The sequence below is a fragment of the Hetaerina americana genome, unplaced genomic scaffold (genome assembly GCF_022747635.1).
Source record: "Hetaerina americana unplaced genomic scaffold, ioHetAmer1.1.p SCAF_5, whole genome shotgun sequence".
Taxonomy (NCBI): domain Eukaryota; kingdom Metazoa; phylum Arthropoda; class Insecta; order Odonata; family Calopterygidae; genus Hetaerina; species Hetaerina americana.
Window position 1 is genome coordinate 60,541,599 of NW_027287095.1, and position 23,649 is coordinate 60,565,247.

Here is a 23,649-nt window from a genome sequence, read left to right on the forward strand (position 1 = left end):
AATGATTGCAATGAACATTTTTCGTGAATTGCGGGAATCATTTCCCCATCTTTATTAAAACAAAGAACTTATCATTTTATTACACTTTAGTGGCCTCTCAATTTTTATTTGTGTAACTAATTAATTGTGCATGCGAAAACGGACATCAGCATGAACAAAATCAGATAAAGAGTATTCTTCTTAAAAATGTAATAGGAACGCGAAAGGAAAATCTTCTAACATAATATTGTAAATGGAGATTAAAAAACTTTTTAGGAATGTCCATCAGAAAAATATAATAGCTTACAATTATGAAACTAGTTATTCAAAGATTATTTGTGTACACTGGGAAAGGAAGTCATCACCTCATGAAACAGTACTGTTCCATGATTATCGTTTTTTATGGTAATCTGCCGGTTAAGGTAGGTTTTTGGATGGACATAATTACTAATTTGTGACCCCTAGCAAAACACAACATCCTACTTACATCAGGTCCCTCTTTAGCTCTGAGTACTTTCTTCCACCTTTCGTCCCGTCCAACATCCCTGTCCTGTTCCTTCCCTTTCCTCGTTTGCCTAAAATTCTCCCCTCTATTACAGTCTTCAATATCCCACTGCCTATCAATACGCCCCTCATCCATTTTTCCTGCCCCCACAGGATTTCTCCCAACAAACCCATCTCTTCACCCACCATACCAAGTTCTTCCTCATTTGTTTTCTTCTCGGTCCATTTCACCTTCTTCATTCTTCTCCACACCCACATTTCAAAAGCCTCCAGTCTACGTCTATCCTCCTGTTTCAATGACCGCGTTTCCGCGCCGCACATAGCTACGCGTCTTTTCTTAACATCCTTACTCAACGTCCCTATCAGCAACAGCCTCCTCCTCGTGAAAACCTCTTTACCTAGCGCAATTCTTCTCCTTGCGTCTCTACTACTTGTACCGTGTTGGTCCAAACCACTTCCGAGATACGTAAATTGTTCTACCTGCTCTTATGTTTTCCTTCTGACGAGTCTTTTATTAACGTCCTTACCCAACGTCCCTGTCATCAATTCCCTCCTCCTCGTGAAAGCATATTTGCTTAGTGCAATTATTCTCTTTACATCCCTACTACTTTGAAAATTTTGGTCCAAAACACTTATGAGATAGGTAAACTGTTCCACCTGCTCTAGTTTTTGCCCTCCTATGTTAATATTTAGCCTAGCCTTTGTTTTTATGGAAAATCACATAATCTTTGTTTTATTTATACTGATTCTCATCCCATATCTATCGAACTGAATTTCCAATTCACTCAGCAAAACTTGCAATCCCTTTGCTGAGTAATGTTACTAGATAAATAATAAACAGGGTGTATGAGATACCATAATTCACGTGATGAACAAATTTCTATGTATCTGAGATAAATCCATCCTTCGGCCTCATTCTTATTTGGTTGAGTAATTTTACCTGTAAGTAGGAGGTGTTATTTTCACTGTGCATGCTTTTGTGATATTGCTTGTGATGCCGAAAAAAATGGAAAAGCTGATTTTCATTGAAATATTTTAGAAATTAATAAGTAATCTTTTAATATTTCAAATATTTTTTGAGTAAATTTAATTCTGTAATGGCTTAATACTTTTTTTAGTTGTTAGTTAATAATTATGCATATTTCTATTCATACCATTCAAGGGAATTAAGAGATCTTGGATCATCCCGTACAATTTCACAACTGTTCCCATGGAATTCTTTATTTTTATCCAATGGGGATTCTTCCTGCATCCTTTTGGATCAGATGTCATCTGTTTACCGCTATTTCAAAATTCACGTCTGGGGTTTCGAGTTTTTTACAGGATAGGGGATACCGAAATTTAATACGAGTTTATCATGGGTAAATATTTCCACACGCACGTTGCACATTCTCATTAATAAGGAAACTTACAGCATAGACACTAATTGCTATTGCTAAGCAGGAGAGGAATACATACGGAACATAATCTGTTGATAATTATTTTATCATCTCTAATTCCTATGCAGACATTATTGATTAATATATGTGTGGATAAGAATCTGATGAAAACCTAAAGATAAATAATAACCCAATATCTTTAGAATTTTTTTTCTGTTAAAACATAATTAAGATTTAATTTTTTTTAAATTGTCTTCGCTTTTTTCGGATTGTGTTCTCTAAGTCTTATTAAAGTGATACACCGGAATGGATTATTGTGATTTGCTTAAATTTAAATAAAAATTGTCGAAATGATCAAGAATTAATGTGTGAGTGATCTTTTTATGTGTTTCTATATTGTTTGTTGCTGTCCAATTTATTATATATATATTTATATAATAAATTGCACAGCAACAAACAATATATATATAGTTTTTCAGTTACGTTTTCTAGTAAAGGGTTATCACTATCATAACAAATTCATTGTAAAAATTCATTGTTACCCTCCCCCCCAAAAAAGCTCGCCAAGTGAAATCAAACCTCGAGACGATGCTCGTTTGTTGTTTCGATGTGAGACCAATGAAGTGCATTTTGATTCGTCCCACCAGGTCAGACTGTTATAAAGGACTGGATTTTCCACCATGACAACGTACCGGCTCATGCAGCCGCTTCATTGCAACAGACCTCGCTCCGTGCGATTTATTCTAATTGCCCATTATGTATATTTATTTATTACATATATTTCCTAATCTCCATGCATCAATAGTAACCCAATTTGAAAATAGTAGACAATTGCAATCTCCTGCAGCAATTTTTATCTTCGTTAATAGGCCTCGAAAGCATCTTAACTTTTCGTTCTCACTAAGAACGAAAAATGAAGATGCTTTCGAAGCATTTATTTGAGATATGCAACCAATTCCTTTCCCTGTGTCGCCTATAGTGGGAAGGGAAGGGGTAAACGTTGGCGGAAAATCTATAAAACCAGTTAACTTTTTGGATGATCAAGTTTTAGTTAGTCAGCGAAGGGGTTACAACTATAAAGGAGCGCATTAAAAAATCAGTATGATAGGTATGGGTTGACAAGTTAAAAAAAGGTTAAGAAATTTTCAAGAATATAAGAGGCTATGTTAAGTGTTGAATTGGTAGACAAAAAATAGAGTAAGTAGAGCAGTTCACATATGTTGGAAGTGTTTATGGACTATGGTGGTATAAGGTGGTAGGGATATCCGAAGAAGAATTACATTAGGCAAAGAAGCTTTCACCTGTAGGAAGGAGTTGATGACAGGAACATTGAAAGAGGATGTTGAGAAGAGATTACTGAAAACCTTGATATGAAATGTGGTTTTGTACGGCACGGAAGCTTGATACTTGAATTATGATGATAAGCGTAGACTGGAGGCTTTTGACATTGAGGTGAGGAGAAGAATGGAGAAAGTAAAATGGACGGAAGGAAAACAAATAAGTTTTGATCGTCTAAAAGCTCATGGTTTCTTTGGAGAACAGAGATTAGGTCTAACCAAAGAGAGTAGTTGCGTGGATTAATTAGCATTAGCAGTTAAATACCCTAAAAGTGAATAAAAGTTATCACAATATTCATTGGTGGAGTTATTTGCTTGTCGAATATCTCAGGATCAGGAAGGTAGGAATATATTTTTTGCTGATGATGAGTATTCTTTCAGGAATTGGTTATGATTGCCTTTCTTCCACAAATAAATGAATGGAACCTGTTCTTCAGTTATTCCATATAATCTCTTATACGTCCATTAAATTAATTTTAGGTGTTCCCATACCCGAACCCAATGAAAATAACATTCAGCTAACAGCCAAGGTAAACAATAGTTTCAATTTTTGGTTGCCGAAAAATATATTCTTTTCTACAGTGAGTTAATATTCAAGCTCTGATTTAAAGATTTTGAATTTCGGATTTTCAGAAATTAAAAGTTTCAAGGTCCAACATCACAAAGGAGGAACTTGCGATAAAAGTGAGATATGCTACACATCAAGTTCTTAATAAAACCTGTAGTTTCATTTTGTGGTTCACCCTGGCATACATTCATTTTTCTTGGCTATCAAATACAGGTATGCAGTAAAGAATGGCTATGTGAAAATGAATTTTTTACTTTCAAGAAACGAACGCTCCCATCTGGAAAAGCTTGCTCATGCATAGTATTCAAAACACGATTCCGCTTATCTTTCTTCACACTCCGGGTGTGTGGTCAGTTGGTTTCCGGGAGTACAGGTGTGTCCCCCTCTCTGATATGGCAAAATTATGATATGTTATTAAAAGCCGTCTTATATAATGTGGGTCCAATCCTTACTCCCCGAGGGCTGTCTTAGGTTAATTTCTTTAGAAACAGATTCGAACGTGTATGCATTCTAATGCTCACGTATTTTTATAAGTACACTTTTAAACTTTTAATACGCGGCGAACGGACATGTGAATGTCAGCAATTCAGGGTGCTCCAATAAGATCATGAGAGCTTTTTAATTTTACATAAATTTATTCTTGCGACGTACGGAGCTGATTAATTTCGGTAAGATTTACATACTTCGCCAGCCAGTACAGACCAAATCAATGGAAATATTTGGGTTTGTAATCTACAACTACATAATATTCTGCAAGCCACCAGGAAGGTGTGTGGCATGGGGTGTATTCACACCAGGCATGCACAGCACACGAATAGACAAGTCATGCACCACGCATGAGACAACTACAGAAACAAATTCCTACATGCAAATGAACTAGTAACCACTTATCGGACTCAAGAGGCATGCACATGGTACCACCAACATTTCTAGTAAAATCCTGTAACAAGGCTGAGATGTGTTTTGTTAAATATAACCTCGACTACTTTAAATATATGTACGCATACATGTGTATACACAGAAATACATATACATATGCATAGCCATTGCATATTTATACACTATATACAGTCATGCATATATATATACATGTGCGCTAAAATAAAAACACACGTACATGAACACACATGCAAAAATGTATTCAAATATGCTCGTAATAGTGTTTATATTTATTCCCTAGTTGATCTCAGTAGTAGCTGTTGCTTTCTCTAATTTTCTTCAGAAAAAACGAAATCTTGAACCTGTTTGTACAGTCTTATGTGCAGTATATTTGTCTAGCATTGAATTAATGGTCATGTCTTCCAGAGTAATTTGGGATTTTCTAAAAGTGCTGAACGTATACGGAAAACTGATCGGATCCGAATTTCCTTATGAGATTGTCTAGAAATTGATTGCCCTATTTGGAGGGGATCCCATGCCCAAATCTTTCAACATTTTTGTCACATTTTTATGTTTGTCGTATACTCCTTGGACCAACCTCCCTGATCTACGCTGCTTACGATCTAACTCTTTCATTAAACCGCCCTCATGAGCATCCTAGATACTGACTTCATGCTCCAGTGGGAGTCCAACAATCCAGAAGTAACATCGCTCTCTCACTTTCTCATCGCATTTCTCCAACACTCTCTTGACGAAACCTAATTTTCGGTTACCCTCTCCACATTTCTGTCTAATATGTTTACTCCATGAGAGATCATGGGTAAGAGTGATTCCTAATTATTTTATAGATTCTACATTAGTTAGATCGCTATTATTAATGCTTTTAGCAGTTTTGGGAGAGTGATTTCGTTTTCAATAGCTAATAATAAAACACTTTGAAAGATTTTACTTTAATTGCCATACCATGCACCATTCCTGAATAGCCTCAAGGCCATTAGCTGACGCATCTCTATCGGAGTGGCTGCCAATATCCCTATACACTGCTACATAAGCAAGCAGGCGAATCTTACTCTTGACTGGGCTAGCTTAGTCATTGATGTACAAGATGTGATAAAAAAAAGACCGGAGCGATTTTATTCTGTACAAACCGTTCAACGGATCAAAACGAGACACAGCGCGCCATCTAGCGACACATATGGCGACTAAAACGATAGGTGTTGCGTTTGTTTACGTCGAGTCGTTACGCAGCAGCAGTGGTACGTGTCTTAACCTGTTCGCCGTCGCGTGCAACGGCAGCAAAGAAGGAGCTAGAGGAACAGCGTGTGCGTGAAATTTTGTTTCGAACTCGGCAAATGTACTACGGAGACATTTGGAATGATTCAGCAAGCCTTTGTTAATTAAGCTATGAATCGAATCCAGCCGTCGTCAGAAGTGGTACTGTCGCTTTAAATCGGGCAGAACCTCGACAGATGAAGATTCGCGAACGGGGCGGCCTTCCACTTCGACAGACCCCAACCATGTCAATTTTGTGAACGATTTGGTGCTGAAAAATCGCCGATTAACTGTTAGGGAGACAGTCGAGAAAGTGAACATTAGTTTTTGATCCTGTCAGAAAATTTTGCCGAAAATTTGGGCATGACGCGCATCGCATCAAAATTCGTCCCGCGGGTGCTGACTGATGAACAAAGACAAAAACGTGTGGACATTAGTCAGGAACTCCTGGATCGAGCCAATGCCGACCCAGAGTTTCTTAAAACCTTCTTTTTGTTTCCAAAGTTAAAATCAACCTTGAAAGGGCGCCGATTCGACTCTATTGCGGACATTAAAACTAATTGTACCCCGGACCTGAAGAGGATCCCTAAGGCGGCTAACCAGGCAGGGTTTGAGAGCTGGAAGAAACGTTGGCAAAGGTTTGTCGTCAGTCAAGGCATGTACTTCGAGGGCGACAAGTTCGATTAAGCTGTATCCGTCGAAATAAAAAAGTTATAAAATCAGTCCTGTCTTTTTTTGATCACACCTTGTATAATAGGAATAAAAGTAGTTTTATGACGCTTCCCTTTGAAACACCTGACGTTAACGCAACTGTATCGTATTACTATCCGTATTATCAATAACGACCCGCTGTGCGCGACTATTCAAGAATTCCATGATTCAGCATATAACTTTATTGTCTGCCCAAAAGCTTTTTAAATCTGAAGTTTGCATCTCATGAGGCACCTTGTCGTAACCCTTTTTAGAATCCAAAAATATCGTATCAACCTGAGTGCTATTTTCACCAAGAATCAAATCGTCGTGGACAAAAAGAACAAGTTGTGTTTCGCAAGATCTACCCTTTCAGAATCCATACTGATTCCTTATCAATAAATCCTGGCTGTCGATATGCCCCATGATAGATGTGACAATTATGTATACTAGAACCTTACATGAAATTGATGTTAGAGAAATTGGCCGTGAATTACAGAGTTCTTCCCTATCGCCACTCTTAAATATGGATCTGATGTTAGCTAATTTCCAATCTTTGAGTACCTTGTGTTCCCCCCATGATTTGCTAAAAAATATTTCTAAATATGGGATTGTTTCTGACGAGGCAATATTACCTTAGTTTTTTCTGCATATATATATTAAGTACATTTCTGAAGAAGGAGTTGATTGAATTAGCTTTGTCTAAGCTAGATGTTATTTTGTACTCTTTTCCGTTTTTTAATGAGCTTTTTTTGATGGGCATAGACTTTTTAATTGTTAAAATGGTGATCACCAATTTCGTGTACGTTAACTACTTCCAGAATTTGCTCAGGAACGTTTGTTGCCTAATGATCAAGAATAGATTGACCCCTGGTCGGTGATGTCACTAATTGATCCAGGGAGTTAATAGCAAAAGGGTACAAAAACGATTTGCAGATGCCGTTGTCTTTTCTGCCCGTTTTGAAATTCTAAGCGCTCCATTCTATCGAGGGAAGATTAAAATCTCCAGCGATTATCACACAACGATCTTTACATCCAGATATGATTACCTTTATCTGCTTCTCTAGCTCCAATACGTAGTTATGATTTGCGTTAGGGGTTCTATAATAACCACAAATTGGTCTATTACGCCTATAGTAAGCGCAATTGAGACAATTAGATTAAATTTTGATCCCTAATTTCGAATGTTCTAGGTTATGGAAGCACGTGCATTCATAGAATATGCATAAGTCCAGTCAACAAAGGTAGAAGATAGGTTGTTGAATCATTACCCTGACGTGTAAACGTGGATCTTTTAACTTTAGGTGGGTGGGACGTGCAAGTTGATTACATTTATCGAGACACTCCCTGCAATCCTAGATATTATGAGCAAATCCGTCTCCCACTGATAAGATCCAAATCCTTAAAATCGAAATCTAGGAGTGAAATCTGGAGCATTTGGCAACCCTGGCGGCTGTGAGAAGCGGATAAGTAACTTAAAATGTACCATCACGATTATTTTGAATGTGCTCCAGAATAGAAATATTTTAAAATATCGATTTTTCTCCTTCAATTATTGTTTTACCGATTGGTCAGGTATTTGCCGCTTTGGTTCAACTCCATATAATCTTCTGAATAGAGAAAAAGGAAATTCGATTACTTTTGAATTTTTATTAGGAATTAATATGCTGGATATTAAGTTAACGGCAGCATATTAATCATACTACCTTGATCAAAAAGTTCCCGGAATAACCACCGTGTGGCGCTCCCATCGTTCCGATTTGAGTTCTGTTTTTTTTGTTAAATTGGTACATCTGTTGTTGATATTCCCTTTAAATCTTAGTGTCATAACTTGACATTTGCAAAAGTTACGGTCGGTTTTCGGTATGTCCATCAGTGCTTCCTGCGATTTTTCCATTACTTCCTCTCGGCTGCTAAAACGCGTTCCCCGTAATGGTTATTTAACTCGATTGAACAGAAAGAAGTCACAGGGAGCCAAATCAGGTGAATTCGGTGGCTGTTGGATGGTATTTGTTGCATTTTTCGTCAAAAAATTACGAATAATGATAGCACTGTGCGACGGTGCGTTATCATGGTGCAAAATCCACGAGTTTTCTGCCCACATTTCTGGTCTCTTTCGGCGAATTGCTTCACGCAAACGTCTCATAACGCCCAAATAATACTCTTTGTTTACTGTCTGGCCTTCTGGCAAAAATTCATGATGCACTACACCGTTGTAATCCATGAAAACCGTCAGCATTGCCTTCTTTTTTGACTGAAAACGACGTGGTTTTTTTGGTCTCGGCTCATTTGGTGAACGCCATTCACTTGCCTGATGTCTGGATTGCGTGTCGTACTCATAAACCCACGTCTCGTCTCCAGTAATGATCCTTTTGATGAATGTGGGATCGGATTCAGCCTCGCAAATCATGTCTTTTGCGACGTCAACGCGGTCTCTTTTTTGCATGAAATTGAGGTCTTTCGGCACCAACTTTGCTGCTACACGACGGAAACCCAAATCATTAACAACGGGCATGTCTTGGGCGGATCCATAGGCAATGTTCAAGTCCTCCGCTATTTCTCTGATGGTTAATTTGCGGTTATTGACCAACATTTCTTTTACTTTATCTATTTTTTCACCGACTTTCGATGTCGATGGTCTGCCACTGCGTTCATCATCTTCGATTGACTCACGACCACTTCTGAACCGCTCGTGCCGCCCGTGCGTAGTATATCGGACGAATGATCAATACTTCAATAGTTTAATAACAGACAAAAGATGTAATTCTTGTAACACCTGTCGGATATTAACCGGAATGTTACTGTCTTAAATTGTTAGTTATAGTGACTCCGAAATGTGGCTTATCTATTTACGTAGATTTCTCGTTTCTTAATACGTTGATCGTTCAGTAAGTTCTTCAGGAAATTAGAAAAAAAATATTTTAGGTAGATTTTTCTATTTGTCAGCATTATCTCCTCTTAGCTCATTACATTTTTCCCAGGATTTGTTTAACTTTTTAAAACCGTTTAAAAAGTAGGATTTCGGAAGGTCCTCAAAATAGGCGTTTGTGTTGGCAATAATATCGTTTGACATAAATCGTTTTCCACCGAGCCATTCAAGTAGGAAAATAAAGAAGTCATTTGGAGCAAAATCTGGTTAATACGGTGGAAGTTGTAATAATTCGTACTTTAATTCAATAATTTTCTCCATAGAAACTGCGCAGGGAAGGACCCGTGCAAATGCTTGATGGAAGAGGTTATTTTTATTTGTTTAATGAGTACGTTTTTTCTTGATTCTTTTATCAACCGATGAAATAGCGACACTTAATACGCTCTCTTCATCGTGTGTCCTTTTATCAAGTATTTGATGCAGATGATTCCCCTTGCATCCCAAAAAATCGAGGCCGAAACCTTGTCGGCCGATTTCACCGCCTTCGCCATCTGCGGATCGGCTTTCGAAATCACTTGCTTCGACTGCTCCTTTGTCACTAGAGTGTAACAGTTTATCTACGTTATGTACACATCAACGCAGAAACTCGTCAGGATTGCGACGGAAAAGCGCCAAACCAGCCCCAGAATCGACCAAACGGTTGCGTTTATTCTTCACTGAGAGCAAACGCGGCACCCATCTTGCCGAGATTTTTTCACACCTAATTTTTCGCGTAAAATTGAAAATACTGTACCGTGTGTTATGCCTGTGGTCTCATATCTCTTGAACTTTGATTCTTCGATCACTCAAAACCATATCGTGGAATTTTTCAATCAAAATTGGAGGAAGTCACTTCCACTGGACGTCCCAAACGATGTTCATCATTTGCCGATGCACGGCCGCGTTTAAACTCATTTGCCTATTAGTAAACAGTCACGAACACAGGCATAGAAGTTCCATAAACTCGGCTTGGACCTATTTTTATTAAAGTGCCTTTTAAAGAGAAGTGTTTAATCACCGCACGAAACTCATTTGTTTAAAGATAAAAGTGTGTTGTTTCACTCGACTGCGAAAATGAAACCGCGCGATGGATATATGTAGCTGAAACTTTAATGGTAGTCTACTGAGAGATGATGCTTGCTAAAGGAAAACTTTCTCCGGTACTAAGATCGCCATCTCTTAGATTTTCCAAGGACAACTGGAACGACCCTAGTACCTTCTCGATTCAGATAGCTTTTATCCATTCATATTTTATTTCGTCAAGCACCCTTTTTAACAATGAAAAATGGCATCATTTATTAAGCGAAGTAACTACTTTATTAATATTACTTCACATACTAAAAGTATATATTTGTGGCATTTAATTTCTTAATGAACTCAAAGCGATTTTATAACTGTAAGGTAAAAAGTAAAGGGACTTTGAGAATGGAAATATATTATATTAATACTTCACGTTCTGTTCGATTCAAGCGTAAGTATCTAATTTAAATTTGCTTCTCGTGCAACTGGTTTCAATCTTTGAATACTTAATAGGTATGGTTAAATTTGCCCGCGGGGATTTGTATTGGTGACATTTATGGAGTGTACATAAAGGCTTCTGTGTATTTGACTTCATCAAGATAAACTGGTTTAAGTCTCCTTTGCCTATTGATGTCTTTGCTATTATGTAAGTCCTTAAGTTGATTAAATCTGATCTATTATGCCAAAAGGAAAAGGATAAATCTTAGCCATGCTACATACAGGGACGCACCCAAAAGTGGTAGGACTGATTTTCTCTGGCGCGAACGGAGCGGTGGAGGGGGGTCTGCCTGGCAGGGTAAGGTGGAGGGGGCTCTTGGCAACAGACCAACACCAACCTCAGTCACCTGCGGGCTGTCGTTGAGTGAGGACACCGTTTTTAGTGAAGCAAGTTTTTTGTCCGCGTCGAAAAACAAAATGAATCTGAATTTAGAGCAACGTTATTCCGTGAAGTTTTGTGCGAAACTCGGGCAGACGGCAACTGAGACCCTCGATATGATCAAGCAGGCTTATGGGGACACTGCCTTAAGCCGTTCCACAGTATTTGAGAGGCACAAGTTGTTTAAAGAGGGTAGGGAGCTCGTTGAAGACGACCATCGCCCTGGACGGCAAGAACCGACACGAATGTGGACAGAGTGAGGACACTACCGAACACAGACCGACGCTTAACCAGTGAAGAAATTGCAGACCAGTTGGGTCTGTCTGCATCCAACGTCCAACGCATTATTTCACAGGATTTGGCCATGCGCAAGGTGTGCGCCAATATGGTGCCGAAAATTCTACCATGGCGCGCTCGTCGTCAGACAGCTCCTGGCCAAATACGGTGTTACCACGTTGCCGCACCCGCCCTATTCTCCCGATCTGGCACCACCGGACTTCTTCTTCTTCCCCCTGATGGCAAGACAGCTCAAGGGACGACGTTTTGACTCGATAAAGGCCGTTCAAGAGGCTTCAACGAGGGTCATCAACGGCATCCCCAAAGAAAATTTCCAGCGGGCGTACGGGGAATGGGAGCAATGTTATACTGTGTATCAGCTCAAGGAGCATACTTTGAAGATTATTAAGTCGATGTAAGTATATCGTCAATAAAATTCTTGTAAAAAAATCAGTCCTACCACTTTTGGGTGCGACCCTGTATACTCTTATATAAACAAAGCATAGTTCCTTGCAGTAAGTTTTCTATTTTACAATTTCGGTGAGAAACTTTAAGTTAGGTTGGGGCAGTATTAACAAACTAGAAATTGCAACATTGATATGAGTGTGACATTTGTTCTACAACTGGATGCTGTTTTTGATGGACACTCCAAATTATTTCAGCAACACATCAATAGAATAATGTTCTTTAGGAACAGTGAAAAATGAAAATTGATTTGTAATCACGCCATAAGATTGACCACGGGATCCATAGAAAATACGGTGGAAGGGCACAATTGGGTGGATGGCAATATTATTTTGATTTCATTTAGCATACCCTTGACTGTAATGATGTGAATAATTAGTGGAAGCATTTCCTTAAGTTATGTGTGTGCAACAATAGAAATGAAAGTGACATGGACCTCCAATGAAATTGACGTTTATGGGTTTCTCTGAAAAATATGACACACTCCTATTAACTTGGGAAATAGCTTTTAACAACATAAGCAATTTTGCTTTGCACAATTCCTTGAATCAAATTCTTATGCTGTGTATATCATGCTGTCCTCTGTGCCCATTTTTACCCTTCATCTTACCCTATGGGGCAATACTCTCATTTCTTTAACATCTTACACCCTCTCAAAATTATCATTGTCTGATTTTCAAGTTTCCTTCCTTTCTGAAAGAGAATCTTTGAATTGAAGCAAATCTTCTCAAATTGTTGCTCATGTAACTCTTATTGGTTCTCCTCTCTCTGTGTGTTAATTTTTCAGCCATCTCTCTCAAAAATTTAGCCTACAGAAACTCGAGATTAAAAAACATTTAGCTATAATATCTTTCAATCATCCAGCCCATTCTCAAGTCAATTGAAATTTCTCCTCCATTTTACAGGGTATTGCTGTTATTTTATGCTTTTTCGACTGCTTATTTTGCGAATATTACCTTGATCAAAAAGTTCCCGGAATAACCACCGTGTGGCGCTCCCATCGTTCCGATTTGAGTTCTGTTTTTTTTGTTAAATTGGTACATCTGTTGTTGATATTCCCTTTAAATCTTAGTGTCATAACTTGACATTTGCAAAAGTTACGTAGCCAAGAGTACATCTATCTCTGTGTGTGTTGGCGATTTTTTACAATTTCAGAAATGGATTTAAATTTGCAACAACGACCTTGTATTAAATTTTGCGTAAAAAACGGATTTAGTGGCGCACGGACGTTGGAAATGTTGGAAAAGTGTTTCGGCAACGATTCTCTAAAAAAAACGGTCGTTTACCAGTGGCACGAGCGGTTCAGAAGTGGTCGTGAGTCAATCGAAGATGATGAACGCAGTGGCAGACCATCGACATCGAAAGTCGGTGAAAAAATTGATAAAGTAAAAGAAATGTTGGTCAATAACCGCAAATTAACCATCAGAGAAATAGCGGAGGACTTGAACATTGCCTATGGATCCGCCCAAGACATTGTGGTTAATGATTTGGGTTTCCGTCGTGTAGCAGCAAAGTTGGTGCCAAAAGACCTCAATTTCATGCAAAAAAGAGACCGTGTTGACGTCGCAAAAGACATGATTTGCGAGGCTGAACCCGATCCCACATTCATCAAAAGGATCATTACTGGAGACGAGACGTGGGTTTATGAGTACGACAGGCAATCCAGACATCAGGCAAGTGAATGGCGTTCACCAAGTGAGCCGAGACCAAAAAAACCACGTCGTTTTCAGTCAAAAAAGAAGGCAATGCTGACGGTTTTCATGGATTACAACGGTGTAGTGCATCATGAATTTTTGCCAGAAGGCCAGACAGTAAACAAAGAGTATTATTTGGGCGTTATGAGACGTTTGCGTGAAGCAATTCGCCGAAAGAGACCAGAAATGTGGGCAGAAAACTCGTGGATTTTGCACCATGATAACGCACCGTCGCACAGTGCTATCATTATTCGTAATTTTTTGACGAAAAATGCAACAAATACCATCCAACAGCCACCGAATTCACCTGATTTGGCTCCCTGTGACTTCTTTCTGTTCAATCGAGTTAAAAAACCATTACGGGGAACGCGTTTTAGCAGCCGAGAGGAAGTAATGGAAAAATCGCAGGAAGCACTGATGGACATACCGAAAACCGAATATAAAAAATGTTTCGAGGATTGGATCAAGCGCTGGCATAAGTGTGTTGCAGTCGATGGGGATTACTTTGAAGGGGACAATATAGATTTAGATGAATAAACTTCTATTTTTAATTTTCTGAATAAATTCCGGGAAATTTTTGATCAAGGTAGTATTTCTCCCCTTGATATTTGCTTTCATTTTTCTTATTTTCTTTTGAACTCTATCCTATGAATAATTTTTTTCTGCTTGCTCTCAGCCACCATTTTAATTCAGCCTTCATTCTTTTCGAGACTCTTCAAATGCCAATTTTCATTATTTGAATACTTTTCAACCCAGTTTGATCATTTGGTCAAACTTCTTTGTTAAATATTTTTTGTAATAATGTTAAATTCATAAACTAAATGTATATTTTATTCTAGATATTTGGATTTTTTTTCCATCCCTTGAAGTAAATTCTTCCAATAGAAAGTGACAATTCTGAAAATGTATTATATTGTCCCTTTGCTTGGCCTCCTCATTTCACACTCCAATCTGATTTTAGAAATTAAAACCATCATGAATAATAGGAAATTTAATGACCAAATAATATCATCAACTTATAAAAAAAACCATAAACACATTAATCAACCTGAAGGTCGGTTTGGTAGAGTTCACCCAGTACTAATGCCAACGGTGTGTGAAATTCGCACATCAGGGTAGGGGGGCCAGTTCCTTTCCCTGTGCCGGTTATGGTTTCCCAGGAAGATAGGGTACCCAAAAAATCACATAGCTTAGGTGGAGCTGCAGGTGCCCAGAGAGGCTTGCCCAGGAATCAAACCCAGGCCCTCCGGTCAGTAGTCCAACGCTCTACCCCCTGAACTACCACGACCCACTATCAATTTATATACACCCACAAAAAATTAAAGCAACATGTAAGTTACAGGAAAGTAAACAATATTAAAGTCAATGTAGGGAGCCATAATTTTGTGCATATAAAATTTAGTTAGAAGGGCAATAGCCATGTGCAATAATCAATTTACATGCCAAAAGGAGGCCGGTGAGTAACAATATGTGACAGAGAAGATATCTGTTATGATGAAGAACCTTCAGAGGTTTACATACTATCTGTGTCAAAAGGTAAAATTTAATGAAAGGAAGAAGGAAAACGGAGGGAATAATATGTTATGGGTGAATATAGGGGAATAGGAGCCAATAATAGCCTTGAAGGACATCACTTCTAAATGAATTTCTTAGATGTTTTATGAAGTATCTCAGATTCACGAGATATCTACTAGCTTTGCCCATTCACATTAACCTGGCTGATTAGATCATTCAGAAGTGAAAAACATTCAGAAGAGGGAGTATGGATGATGGGTACCTATATATACCCTAGACGCTGTGCACAGTGACTGATTGTGCTTCAGGTGAGTCCAAGTCCATTGAGTGGTGTGCATTTTGTATGCACATGATCAGATGTACACAAAGCTAACTATTATAAATTTGGAGGAAATAGGCCTCCCCAAATCTTCCCTTACCTATTATCCTCATTCATCTTCTTCCTCTCTGAAGCACAGCTCTCATGGGCCCCTCATCTAAGTATTAGGTACTTCCCCTAGTATCCAAGGTGGACTTAACCCACCTGTACTTAAGTTACTGGGTATTGGACAGCTTATCTTTTATTGACACTAGAGTATTTACATTACCACCTATATATATATCATTATTTTTACTCAGTTATTCTTCTGATTTATTTTAGAAGAGTTTTAATGCTAGTTATCTGATTGAAACTTATTTTGTTTTATTTTTTGATTAATTTTTAGTATTCTGTTCTAGCAACTCAATAAGTAAGTAGTGGTATTTGTGAATTATCTTCTCTTCACTTCCTCCCCTCTTCTTCATCCATTTTCCAATTTGAAATGGTCAGTTAAATACAATGGTCAAGGTTAATAAATCTCTTGAAATGAAACATGACCTTTGTAACTTAGATGCGTTAAAAGAATAACCTTTTTTATGTACAGATTGCACACCATCTGGAGTTAATTAATGAACCACAAACTGAATAATTCCCTCAGACATCTACAAAAATGTCCTTTTGATCACCATTTTTAATATAATTTCCATTTAATATGATTCCTATTTAATCTGCAATTATACATTTTTTGCTAGACTCAGTATGCATATATTTCTTGTCAGCGCTAATGCTCTTTTTCTTTAGAGTCATCATTACAATGTTCTCTTAGACTGCAATTTACATCATTGTATTATTTTCAAATTTTGGAATATATTTTTGATTTTGTAAAAATTTGATATAGGCAATTCTTATGTTAGATTTGATGCATGTCTACTCCTTATTAACATTTGCTTTGTCACATGTTTCATTTAGCTAGCATTCCAAATACCTTGTTACTTCCTATATCATTAGTATTTTTCAGCATTTTTATATCAGATTTCCAGTTTTGACGCTTCCATCTTTAACCTCTCATTTCAGAATTTTAATATTAACCTGCCTTCTGCAGTTGCTATCACAGCTTGGCTTGCCTGCACTCACCTTTAAAGGAGCATCATGGGATAACACATCTTTCGCTGTAGGCCCTGTCAGGCATCATAAAACTGCCTAGCTGCCAAATCCAACAGAATTTTACTGAGCTCTGTATTGTGGTAAGTTGTGGGGCCTGTTCAGATTTTAGTAATCCTAGTTGTTAGGAAGGTAACATCAGCATTCCAGCCTTAAAATTTGAGCATAAGTGTTTGATAAACTTATTCATTTTGATGAAGAATAAAACTTTTTCATATCTCTGCTCAATGTGTTGCTTCTGAACCTCCACACTGAATAGGAGCTTGTATTTTAATTAAAAGAGAAAAAGTTGGAAATGTGAGCAAAGAATTCATAAAAATATTTTATTTGCTTGGCATAATTGCATGAAATCAAAATTGTAAGTAAATTATTCATGAACACCTTTAAAAATGTATACAATTGTCTATAGCATTCAGTTTTTTATTCTGGGTGCATTTACTGGGATATAAAATTGAATTTGATTGTACATATAAGACTGGCAAAAATGCTATTATTGATCGCCAATGTTCAGCTCTATTCATGATGCCAATTTTTTATATTCAACCCCATAATCCAGTAACCCCAAGAGGTTGATTATTTCATAGTAGGCATCCAATTCTTTTATTCTAGGACTTTCTGATTGTACTAATCTGATATCCTCTTTGTCAGGAATCCAACGTAATGCTGATTGAGAGCAGAAGATAGATAATATGATGTCAAAGTAAAATGACAAGTAGGAAAGAAAACCAGAAAGTTTATAGATGAGAGGCAGGTTGTTTGTAAGTACTTCTTGCATAAATTAAAATACTCTCGGGAATAAATAAAATGAATATTCCTAAAAGGTCAATGGCATAAAGTCCCTAAAACGCCCCTGTCCTACGTGAGGTTTCCCTAGAAAATCTGGTACCCAAAAAATCATTCAGCTTGGGGGAACCTGCTGAGGAAGTCTAAAGGCATCACTCAGAATTAAACCTCAGGTCAGTGGCCATATCTACAGAACTACCTCACCCCCATATAAGATACATTGAGAGGAATAAAGGAGAAAGTAAACCCAAAGATAGAGATAATAATCATCCTTGTTTACCGTAGATGAGTCCTAATAATGTCTGGAATATAATCATTTTGAATGATGCTAACCTTTGGAAAAAGTAATATTATTTAAAGAGAAATACTTTCTTCAATATTCACTCAAAGAAATTGCTATGTTATAAAATTGGGATTATTATTCCTTGACTTGTGTGTTTTATAATGCTCATCGTTTTTGTTGGTAAATATTGTGCAATAAAAAAAATAGATTGAAAGAGGCTCTGCTAGTAAAAATAGTAATTAGGTCTTGGTAATTTGTTGTTTAATGCTATGCATTAAAGAATGACAAACTCATATAATTTATGAATGCTAATGGGGCATATTTGGGGTGAATATATTTCAAGGTATTCGGCAGAGAAGAGTAATAATAGATAATAAACATAGAGCCATACAAGGGAGTGGACTGGAAGGATAGACATCTAATTCAAAAGGATGTGTTTGTTCACTACGTGGATTGCAATAACCCATTTCAAGAGCTAATTTGACTACATTAGTGAGAGTGAGTCACAGAGAGAAAATTTTAAGGAGGCAGAAAAAGTGGATGGAGGAGATATTGAGATGTAATGGTGTGTTGAAGATCATCATAGATAGTGAAGTAGCCATAGTGGTAGGGGTTGGGGCAGTGGGGTAAGCTGATGTTCTGAATCCTGTGGAGCATGCACATACTCAAATACATACTCATACTGACTGAACTGAAAAGAATTTCAATGTAATCATAATTATATTATATTCTGGATTCATGCTCAATTTCTCCTCATTCCATCCTGTTACAGCACAGAATAAAAGGTTTCTTCCCACAAATGCTTGATAAGGAGTTCACTATTTATATGATTACATTCAAGGTTTTCAAAAGGATAATTATATCAGCGTATGATATCTTTGATCTTGACAATTTCCCTCTGGTTTGAAAGGTCAGATCGCTTTAATTATTTTATTTCTTAGTTGAAACCAAACAATTTTTTATACATTAGCATGCTTCTGTACTAGTATTTCCTAAAATATTTGTCTTTGTTCAAATAATTTTTTTGTTGATTTAATGCATATTGGATGTATAAAAAAATAGCTGACAAGGGTAGTCTCCCTTCTTAGTTGACTTTAGGGGGAGGGATTGAGTGGTCAGTTAGCTTTTACTTGAATACAGGTAGGTCTAAGGAATGGGTGCATCCAGCAGTGCTTTATTCTTTTTCATCACTGCACATTGGAAGCTGTTAACTTCTTGAGCTCAACAAACTTCTTTAGCGATGAATACATTTATTTTGGACTGGCTTCCTTGATTGCTTTTTTGGGCACGGCTACAATATCCCCCTACCCCATTAATTAGGTTGCTATATAGTACTAGCATGATGATATTGGGATGACATGCATTAATTTAAAGATTGTTGCCAATTTCTGGAATCTTTCTTTGATTTCTTGATTTTCAGCTGCAATGGCTAATATACAGGGCCTGTATTTTAGCAGTAGTCTGCCAGATTAAGATAGATTTTTATGGTCCCTGGAGCTAAACATTTCTGTACCCCTATGCTCTAAATTATATGATACAAAAATCATCAAACCCCATGTAAAGTATTTAAAAAAGCTCCTTTAGCTCTATATGCCTTCTATCTTCCTTAATTCAATCTAGAATGTTTATTATTTTCCTGATCCTATTAATTTCAATCCCATTTCTAGTCACATGAATAGTCTTGTAAAAAATTACAAGTATCAAAAGTCTCATTCCTCTCAAAGACAGTTACAGGATTAATGGATGGTAATTGATAGTTTTAGATATATAGAGACCACCATTAGGCAATTCATACAAGAAACTGACCCATCCTTCCTCTATTCCATTTGTGTAAGTACTCTCCATGCATGTCAAAGATATGATATAAAAAAATAATACTATTTCCTGGACAAGCAGCTTTCCCATTAAGGCAAGGCAAAAGAATAGGGAAAAATATATCTGCAAAAAATAAAAATGGAAAGGGCAGAACTTAATTGATTTATTCAACTCATTTTTCTATGAAAGCTTAAAGTAGGTAATTTCAAAGAAGAGGGTTTAGGACTGCAAATGGTGCTTAAATGTGAACTATGTCCTAAACCAAACAAAAACAACTCAAATCCATCTAATTCATGTAAGAAATTAATATTTAATTTAATATAATAAATATTTTTACACCCCAATCTCACTCACTTACTCACAATACTTTTCACGAGAGGGATATTATTTGATTACCCATGACCATTGAATATTATAAACATACATATCAAAATAATTTTGCTTCTGGGAATGTTGCCTTGCATATACTTCATTGTAAATCAAGTTGACGGAAAGAATTCGGATATCATGGAATGTATGAATTTATGGGTTGGAGGGAGGATGAAGAGAAAATGGCATTTGCTAATCTCTAACAAAATATGCATGCTATGCAGCCAGAGCTAGAGGGTTGAGCACCAAAGAAAAATCAATTTCCTGTTAGGGAAGAAAACCTGATTCCTCTGCATGAAAGGTTTATTTTTCCCATGGTGTCATACTGAATTAGGCGAACCAGGTATTAAAATGTGGTGCACCAGACTAGGAATCATCATGATTGAATCCACTTGTAAACCTGATGGCATTGCTTGGCTGGCCATTATTTACTTTAACTTCCAATGGAAGGTAGAAGGAAAGGTGAGTATGGGTAGGTGTATATTCCATGCAAAAAAAGGCTTTAGAAAGAAAGGAATTGATGAAAACGGAATATAAGAGGCAACAATTATGGCTGTTGATACACTTTAATAAATGAGGCTTTGATTATTTATTTCTGCAAACGAATTGGCATTTATATTCATATGTATAATTTATAAATTCAGTTCCACAATATTTTGGATGTTGGTAGTTAGCTGAGCATTAAAAACCATTTATCTTAGAATCTTAATTAAAGATATGGTCACATACTGATTTTCACTGTCGATGAAGATTTTTTAAATGTTCCATCTATAACATTATAATAATAATTTAAAGATATCGTTGAATTAAAGGTGTTTCATGTAAACATTAAATTCTTGGGTTAGATAATTAATTTAACTGAACAAATAATTTTTATTAAATTTATTCATTCCATTAATTTGTTGTAACTCTGGTAATATACCTTATTCAGAAAATAAAACTGTCATCGTGCATGTTACATTATTATGAATTTAAAAACACGATTTGTAGATGCTTAATTACATAAAATATATTTTTTCCTCCATAATATATATCATAAAGATTGCAAATGGCAGAGAGATAATTACTACTCCATAAAATAAGGGTCAATTTGGTTTGTAAATTGAAAGCATTAGGGCTAAATTCAGAGGGGATTGAAGTAATTTGAATCATATCTATATCACAAAAATATTTGCCTAAAAAAGAAACTTATATTACTTTTAGCTGAAAAGTGTAGATTATCACACCTTCCTGGCCATTGATGGAAACCAAAACCGCGACGCTATTGCCCACACTATGGCCCTCCGCGAAGAAACGAATTCTGCACGACTTTCCTTTTCGAAGATACCGCCTGGCGATTACAGCGCCACGGAATGCCCCGACCGACGGTGGTGGAAATCGGCCCTAATTTCCTCGCGAAACCTCAACCCTTTGGGCACTTTTTAACCCTTTACCGCTATCCTTCGCAAAACACGAATTTTCATGGAGAGAAAAACGGCGATTTTCATGCGAAAAAAGGCCGTTCAAGGTCATGGAGTGGGAAATCGGCCGAGCCAGAGCTCGCTCAAGGTTACCCCGAGGGACGTCAAGGACACTTAGGAGAAGTTAACTGGGCCAAGGGATGAGCCCGCTTTTACTATAGCTATGAAACAAATGAGTAAAGAGAATGATAGCCAGATTTATTTCCGAGCAAAATAACTCCGCAACCACATAACGGAGAGAAGAGTTTAAGACCTCGTTCTACAGCCAATGAGGATTGCATTTTTATGGTCTTGCAATTAGGTCCATGCGGGTCTCCGGGAAGTAATTGCTTAGCACTTCCTTCCAAGAATTATGAAAGTGAACGCTTGATACTCTGTTTATCCGAGATAACTTTCTTTCTATCGACCGTAGAAATTGATTTAAAGAACGCCCGTGATCCTTGGGTTGAGCATATCATGATTGTGTGATCGCAAGCAATCCATTCCCAATAATTAAAATCTTGAAATTTCGATCGCGCTCGCCCTTCGAGCAGGAGCGTTTGGTCTCCCAGCGGTATCGCGGCCGGGTCGCTTTGAGCCGATTTGCAAATGCTATAAATAACTCCGACTGACGATCAAGGCACCGATAGATTACCGTACTAGATCGTTATTTCCCCTTCCGCGATCTATAATTCATTAAAAAATAAGAATTGGGGGCAATTACGAAGAATTTTCATCCCACATTATAATGGTTTCCACTTTTTTTAACAAATTATTGTTGAAATTTCTTTCTATAAGGCTGATGCGATGAATGATTTAACAAAAAGACATCTTGAAATCACACTGAAGCATTGTGGATTATGTTATAACACCTATTCTGCGTCAAGGACACAGAATAGGTGTTAACAGGGCCAAAGGATGATCCCGATTTCACCATAGCTAGGAAACAAAGGAGTAAAGAGGATGTTCGCCAGATTTATATCTGCAATAATTCGGATTCAAATCCGAAATAAGTCCGCAACGAGATAACAAGGAAACGAGCTCAATACCTCGTTCTGGAGGTAATAAGGAACGTATTTTTATCGCCGAACGATTGGTTGTGTGTGGGTCTCCGTGAAAAAATTATTTCTTTATTTATTCCTCCGATTTTGAAAGCGAAGGATTGGTACTAAGTTTACATGAACTAACTTTCTTTCAGAATCAGTTTTTTAGAGCAATTATTTTTGTGATATATATTATTATTATTATTAGGTAATCCACCGGTTAAGGTAGGTCTTTGATGGACACAACTGCCAAATAAATATTTCGTGACTCCTAACAAAATACAATCCAGCAACCTACACTGTGAGACCTGAGCAGTCTGAGACATGTATAGGTTGCGGTTTAGCCTCCTGTCCTTCCATTGTACTCCTATTTTCTGAAATACATTCCTTACATTTTACCAATTCACTCTATCAAATGCCTTTTTGAAATGTACGAAACAGACAAATACGTTCTGGTGGTAATCTGTGTTCCTCTCTATTAGTAACCTCATTACTGCAACTGCATCACGCATACCTCTCCCCTTACTGAACGCAAACTGATCATTCCCTAAGATCATTTACCCTGCTTCTCACCTTTTTTTGATGATGATCCTGAGAACTACTTAAGCTGCATGGAAATCAAACTTATTGTTCTGTAGTCCTCACATAATGTAGCCTTTACCTTTTTTGGAATAGGAAATATATGGCATGATACATCTTGTTTTGTTTTCACTGCATTGCACCTGAAACTCATGTAATGGAGCCAAGAATTCTTGAAACTGGACATCATTGTCTTCTAATGCATACTTGAATGGCCAAGTTAGATGTGATTACTATTTACTTCCCTTTCTAATTTGTTTAATTCTTTTCCACCTACCTTTATCATTTAATCTCACCCCGATTTTTGTATTTTTATTTTAGTGCTTAATTCTAGAGTAATTTTAATCCAATGAGAGATTTTTTACAAAAATGTACTTATAAATAATAATAATGATGCTATTATCCTTCCTGGTATCTTGAAGAAATTCACTATTTTGAACTTATGCCGTAAATGCCCAATTTTTGCAAGCATCTATTGTGGTTTATCAGTTTCTCATTGATAAACTGTGTTTAAGT